The sequence below is a fragment of the Curcuma longa genome, chromosome 5 (genome assembly GCF_044706935.1).
Source record: "Curcuma longa cultivar G26 ecotype Majalengka, Jawa Barat chromosome 5, ITB_CL_G26_1.1, whole genome shotgun sequence".
Lineage (NCBI taxonomy): Eukaryota > Viridiplantae > Streptophyta > Magnoliopsida > Zingiberales > Zingiberaceae > Curcuma > Curcuma longa.
In genome coordinates this window covers 1696354-1704089 of record NC_133865.1, presented here as the reverse complement: position 1 = coordinate 1704089, position 7736 = coordinate 1696354, and the positions used below count along the sequence as shown (strand labels likewise).

General features: G+C 35.0%; 1 long non-coding RNA gene across 4 annotated transcripts in view; it reads left to right on the top strand.

Annotated features, from left to right (window-relative positions):
* Positions 1 to 275: 275 nt before the first annotated feature.
* The window catches only part of LOC141829674 (uncharacterized), a 10092-nt gene continuing 2631 nt past the window's right edge, over positions 276 to 7736 (top strand). Inside the window, exons 1-5 of one of the 4 annotated variants that reach the window (XR_012601903.1) lie at positions 276 to 792; positions 1562 to 1722; positions 1881 to 1976; positions 6199 to 6355; positions 6442 to 6618. This is a non-coding gene — a long non-coding RNA (uncharacterized LOC141829674). Of the gene's footprint in view, positions 793 to 1561; positions 1977 to 6198; positions 6356 to 6441; positions 6619 to 7736 lie in introns of those variants that run through there. The other 3 variants (XR_012601901.1, XR_012601900.1, XR_012601902.1) reach the window with 3 other exon arrangements.

Genomic DNA, 7736 nt, shown 5'->3' with positions numbered 1-7736 from the left:
GAAATGCATTTTGTGGTTTATTGAAGGTTGGAAAATGATCATTGTGTTTTTATAGCCATTGAGTTTCCACATGATCACTTATTTTGTTACTACCAGGCCATGAAGTTTGTTCATTTTTCATAAGTTAATTAGCCCCACCTACTGGCTTGGAGCTTGCTGGGCGTCTGTGCATGTAACATTGAAATAATGCTTGTAAAACTTTAAAAAAAGGTGTTTTATTTAAAGATTAATATATAATTTCATTAATTTGTTTATCACTAACCCTTTCTTCTTTCACTCATCTCCATTACACCATTAACACTAGTTGGCTTCCCTCTATGGAACATTGTTGTCATCTCGTTGAATCCTCCATGCTTACCCACTTCGAACCAACCTCCTCCCATAACACTTGCATTCTTGTATGCTAGTATAGGACTGTGCTCACAAGCTCTCACTGTTTGGCGAATCTTGACTAAAAATTATTATACTAGATTGTAGAAAGATCATGCTAGTTTGGAGGAGAATGAATCCTTAGGTTCTTCTGTAGATTCAAGTTCTGGTCTAGTGATTGCTACAATTGAAGCTTCAAAGCTACTTACTTCAAGAATCATCTGATGAACATCTCATATTGGAACATCTTGAATGGGTTGTTATATTTGACATTGTGTTGAAAGTTAGAGTCTATAATGTTAGACGTTTTGAGTTGTTTCTTATCACATTGTTGGTTGTTGGTATCTTAGATTGCAGATATTGATCAGGAGCTTATAGTTGAAGTCTTAACATCAGAGAAAAGGGTCAATCCAATTTTGCTTGGTATTTCCATGCTTAAACAAATTGATTTCCTATTGTTTATTTTGCATTTGCAATTATAGCTTCTCCTTTGTTAACCACACACTAGGAAATCAAATAGTGAATCTATTTGTAAAATCAAAGTTAGATATTTTCATATTACCACAGATATAGGTTTTGAAGTGTGAATAGTTTATTTGAAAATCCAAAATCGTGAAAATATTCAAGTCAGTACAACATTCCAATATTCAGGTCATTTATAAACATCTTATACACTATGAACACATTGAGTATTTGCAATGGATCCCATGTCACTTTTATAAAATCTTGATGTCTAATTTATGTTTGATATTTATTGCATAAACATGGATGATGAAGATTGGGTTGGAGAGGTTATACAACCTCAAGTCAATGATCAACTTAACATTGCGTGAAAATATTTGAATAAAACATGATTCCTAAAACCACATGACCATTGATTGCTTGTTTCTGTGGTATAATCCCAACAGTTTCAAGCAAATTGGATCATCATTTCATTTCTCTTGTGAAATTTTGTGCTAATCTACTATTGAAAATAAAGTGCAAATCTTTTGTGATGATCAAATGTTTGGATTTAATCATCCAAAAGTGTGACCATGTTGTAATGAACACCAAGAAATGTTTGGAATGACCTTTAACAGATGTGGATTAACATGTGTTTCTTTCATGTTATAACAAATTCGTCTCATTATTTTTTCCTAATAAAAATGTGATTCTCAATTTTTTTTCTAATTAACATGAATTGCTCTGGTAGAAATACTATTAGACAAGTGTCAAATGGGATAACAAAGGGTTGACAGTTGCTATTACACAAAACATGGACACGGGAGCCTTTTCGATGCTGGGGTTTGCGAACAAAGAAGCACTTGCAGTTACCATTGCGCCTCGGAAGGCTACTTTCTACAGTAGATCAAGGTCAACCTTGTGGACTAAGGGAGAGACCTTTATAAACTTCATAAATGTCCATGACATTTTTCTTGATTGTGATCATGATTGATTAAACTTTCAGAAGATAATATAGTGTTGTGTTTGATCCAAGATTTTGATGCATTTCTTTTACTACTTTTGTTTAGATCATATACCTTGGGAAGCCTGTTGGAACAACTTGACATACTAAATCAGAGACCTATTACTATTCATCAATATATGATCTTTTGGGTGATTAAGAGGTTTGCAATCTAGACATTTCTCAAAATTTCTTAATATCTTCTTTTTGCTATGCTTGTTGGCTATTTTGGAATCTTGTGGTAGTTTATCTACATCATTGCTTATAGTCCATCCAAGATCATCTAGCATCTACAACCTTATACCACTAGAGGCTACAATTTCGCAACACAAGGATGAAATCAACTCATTGAAAAATGCACTACAAGAAAAAACCTAATAGACAATGCTTTTAATGCGTTGTCTATCTGGCTGGAAAAGCGTTGTAAAATCTACTATTATAAAAGAGGTTTTTCAAAGACAACGCTTTTTAACATCAGCAACACTTTTGCAACGTTTAAAAAGCATTGTAATTTTGTTCCAAATTGCTTGAATTTTGCAATGTTTAACCAGCGTTGTCTTTTTAATTATCTCACAGTTAAAAAAGTGTTGTCTTTTGAAATTAAATAAAAATTTTTAGCAATAAATAAAAACTATTGTATTTTTCATATACAAAATCATTATTTATTATGTTTACCAAATGATTTCCATATACAAAACCATTGTCTATTACAAAGTCATTGTCTGACATGCGAACTACTTATAATACATTACATAGACTTAATTACATAATATGCTTTTACCAACTTTGAAATACATTGTTTGAGTGATATGACCTCCAATGCCCCTCACACGCTTGATATTTTCTTCCGTCTCAAGTGCTTTTGTAAGTACATCCTCTTTTGTCCCTTCAATTTGAAATATGGAATATATAAGTAACATCTATATTTAAAATTGTATCATGTGCATCTACTAGTACAGTATGCTTCAAAAATATTGAAGAAGAATGTTTTTGAAATAGCATAAACAAATAAGAATTGAGGAGCCAAACAAACTAGAGCTACAAGTGGGTAAGCTAACGTTCGTAGTTCAGATTGCATTAGCTCTAATTTTGTTGGCATACATGTCTTCCAAATTACAAAAAAAAACCAATAAGAACTAAGCTAAGATATAACTGTAAAGGTTTTAATAAAAGATCACCAAAAGACAAACACAAAGTCATCTTGAGCAAGTAGGAATGACCACATTCTTCTTCTACTACTTCTTTTTGCACAACTTGATTGTCGGAAGCATCATCTTACGAGAAAAAAGTTAATGAATAAATTATAAAAATAAAAATGTTAAACATAATCTATATTTACTAGAACAACAAAGCTAACCTTCATAAAATCCTTATCAGTCATTATCCACATCACTGACCCAGTAAAGAAAGCATTGCTACTATGCACAAAGCTATTCTTTCCATTGCTACTGACATATCTTTCCAAAGATCTTCTAATCCATCACTTTCTGATAATATTTTTTCGTCTTCATTGAAGCTCTTGTCGTGTGGCTTCTCTTGCAGAGTCATAGCAGAAACATATTCAGAAGCATCATTGTGTTGTTTCAGTTCAACATATGAAACAATACTCTTTATACTATTAGGAGTATCAGCATCTTGTATCTCGCTTCTTTTCTTTCTTTTGGATGAACATTGCCTGTCAATTCCCTTTTTTGATGTGCTTAGATCTTGATTTTCATTTTTTATCTTTACACTTCATTCATCCTAGAATCAAGCATCAGCATGCAATCAGATATCATAAATTTGGAATTGAAACACCAATATCAAGTGGATAATCTAACTTCACAAGCAGCAATTTATATAACACATTAATATTATATAAGATCGTATAATTATATTATTGAACACATTAAATCTCTGTGAATTCTGCCTATTCCAACATTGCCGATGAAAGGAGTTCTTTACGAGTGGTCAAAAGCACAACAGATGTTTTAGCTCAAAACAAACTGAAAACAACTGGGGATATTTGTCAGAGATATTATATGAATGGCTTCAAGTTCTTTTGTTACCCTTCCATACTTGCCTCCATCCATCCTTTCCAGAAGGTTGGTAAAACTGAAATCTTTTGAATAATCGAAACTGTTAGAATTTCTAACCTTTCCATAGTTGGGAGTAGTTGGGTTAGAATTGAAATCATTGTTGCAATCCTCATTGTTGATCTTCCTCCTCTTATTAGTCTCGAGATCCATACTAGAAGGGGAAAAAAGGTGCATTGTAGTGACAGAAATCATTTCCGGAGAAACATTGAAGACAAGAGGCAAGGTTTTAGGAGGATGAAACTCTCACGCGAAGGTGCAGGATCATATCCACGAGAGTTGGGTGTCCAAAGTTTCTCCACGTCAGGGCTCCCTTGCACGTCAGGGCTACTCAACTTTGATACCCTAGGGCAATTTGAGGGAGGGTGATGAAGAAGGCGACTAAGGAGGTTTGCTTGATGGCCGAGTCTAGCCCGGGAGAGGATGTGGCACAAATCGGAAGGCTCCTCGTTGCGACAGCGTGGGAAGCCATCACCGTTGTGCTTGCTGGCTGCGGCTAGGAATGGAGCGAGCCCTGCTTCCTTTCGAGGTTAGGGACAAGCGATGCTTCGCTACAGCTCGTGTTTTACAGGAAGTGAGTGTGGATGGAAGCCGCATGCGAGGGCAAGCTTGCCGACGATCTGGCATAGGAGAAAGGATCGAGAGGGGAGAAAATGTCAGACTGCGTTGTCGCTCTCGTCGAGGACGAAACTGGCGCCGCCCGTGTGTTATACTGCGTCAGGATCGGGATTCGGAGAGGAGAAGCTGGGCGGAGCGACGAGAGAGGAAGAGAGGCAAGGAGAGGTGCAAGAGGGGGGAAGAGGAGAGACATAAGAAGATCCTCGAAGCAGACTGCGGACATAAGTAGTGGAAAGGATTCAGACGGGCGAAATCCTCGAAGCAGACCGCGGACATAAGAAGATCCTCAATATAAGATATCCTCAACGATAATACTTTTTAAAAAACCATTGTCTTTGACCAACAAATTGATGAGATTTAGCAAATTGATGAGTTTTAATAACTTTGATATCCATATAGCAATTTAACAATGGAGAATTTGAGTAGGTACAAACTATATTGCTTGTTTTGGGTGGTACAACAACTTATCTTGTTATTCATGTCTTTCCAAACTATTGTAATACACGGAACATGGTACTTGTTCAAGCCTAGATTGGTAAATCCTGAGTTAGTGAGTATTCAATATAAAGTGAGCCAAACTTCACAAGCAGACTTGATACTCCACTCAATAAGAGCTCAATCATGTTTGTTCAATAAACATAAAAAAGCCTTGATAGAATCATTAAGCTTGGGCAATAAGCCAAACATGAACTTAGCAAATTTTGACTTGTTAAAGAATATTCATGAACAATGGTAGTCTATATCTTGTCTGTATGCACGTTTAAGATTTAATACAATATCTTTTATATGCTTGAGGTATTATATGTATGCTAATTTTATATTTTACATGTTTACTGATACATAATATCTTTGTTTGAATTTTCACTTTTGTTTAATTAATGGCATTCGGTGTTGATTCACAATATTGCATATGCCCACATATCCATATGCAAGCTTATATTACTTTAATCTTCAATTATCTCTACTGATAAACTATCTAAAATAAGGATCATGCATGATGTCGTGTGAACATAATGAATCAACAAAATAAGAAGGTAAAATATACCTTAGTCAAACGTGATATGATATGTAGAAGAATGATGTATATTGATTTAGAATAATAAGACTGCACTTTGATCAATCTTGATGTAGATCTAATTACAAATTTTTTAAATTCCAATTAAGTTTCTTTAACAAATGATGGGTTCCAAATTATTTTGTTTACGATAGAAACCAATCACAACTTGGTTATGAATGAATCACAACTTGGCATAGGCAAGAAGAGTGAGGAACATTAAAAAATTAATAATAAAATGAGATTATTATGATTGAAGATAGCCTGTGAATTTGATAGTTGGTAAATTGAATCAATTAGACTTGAAGTCGTGAATGATAAAAGAATTTCAATATGATGATTCGGATGATGCCCTATTTCAACAATGAACCATTGAAAAGTTTATTCAGTATCATTAAGATGTTTATTGCTCCTTTGAATTATGGCTTCCTTAAGAGTTAGAGCTTGATGAAGATTAGATCTTGTTTGATTTGTTAAAACTAACGCTTAATTCACTTTGTTGTTCCTAGCTAATACCTTACATGTTAATAGTCCATTACTGTGTTTTGGATCCTATGCTTTCAAAGAAAATGCCTTAGAACTTGTTAAAACATTGCTCCAAAATGAAGACAAGACTCGAACGGCATCTGTGATGGCAGATCTGTTATACCATGCAATGGTATTGCACAAGCTTAAGGATGTAAAAATGGAAGAGGTCTTTGAAGTCCTTAGAAAAGGATTCTCTCAGTTGGGCATTGAGATAAAGAGCAGCCGAAAGAGGCCGACCAACCAAAGCTAAATCAATGCCTAAGCTAGGTACAACGATCTAAGCTCGAACATAACAATCTTTAATCCTTAATTATATTTCTTGAAGTAATAAATATTATGTATGGACATTCAAGCAACAAAATGATTTGGGATACTACAGAGAGGATAACCTATCCAAAAAGCATCAACAAGTCCAAAGTGATCGAACTTCCCATCTTCTCCTATGTGTGGCTTAGCTTTAGCTTCATCGGGGGCATGGGACCCATCACCTTTTTTCTTGAGGTATGTTTTTGTCCTTAACCACTCCTCAGAATTGGCACTGTTCATGAAGGTGCAAACTTCACCAATATTGATTTGTTCATGAAGGTGCAAACTTCACCAATATTGATTTTCTCTTTTTTTGTTCCCCCTGTTGGTTTGCTCTGATGGTCTCCAAGTGTTGTTTCTCCGTTTGCATTCCTTGATGAGACTTGTTGATGCAGTTTTTACAAGTAAGGCATTCCCTGATTCTTTGCTATTGTTCTGCCATTTTGTATCAGATTTTGATTTTCACTTTGCAAGGCATGATTGGTTTTGATTTTGTGTATGTTGTCAGCCATTTGTAAACAAGTGGACAAGATCATCCTCGTTTGGAGCTACAAATGAAACTACTGCACAAGCTCCCAAGCATCAGATCACACGTGTTTCCATGATATCATATGATTAATTTGGTCTTTGCTTCTGCTAGCACATGTTAAATTTTAGAGGTTTTCTTTTCTTTTATTATCAGTAGGGGCACATATCCTGAATCTTACAGAAAACAAATAATCGAAGATTTTAAGAATGAAGCACCTCTTTGGAAGCTTACTTGTTATGACCATCACAAGTAGGAAGTTATTTTAAACTCACGTACATGATAAAGCCTAATTGGTATTCATATATTCCAGACATTTTCTTATATTTATTATCTTCATAGCCGTGAGATCGTGCCTCTTCCCGGTCGGATTATAATTGGTATTAAGTATTTCGAGCATTCTTATTCTTAGACATAAGATCGAGGTTCTCTCTCTCATCGGATTACAATCCGTATTTAGTCATTCCGAATATTCTTCTTATTATCTTTATGGTTGTGGGATCGACCTACTCTACATAGTCAGATTATAATCGGTATTCAGGTATTCTAGGCATTCTTATGCTTATTATCTTCATGGTCGTGGGATCAAGCTTCTCTCCCTGATCGGATTATAATCGTTATTCAGGTATTTGGGCCTTCTTATTCTTGGTTGTGCGATCGAGCTCCTTTTCTTGGTTGGATGATAATCGATATTTAGGTATTCTAGATATTCTTATGCTTATTATTTTTATGGTCGTAGGATCGAACTCCTCTCTTTGGTATTTTAGACATTCTTATGTTTGTTATCTTTATAGTCGTGGGATCGAGCTCCTCTTG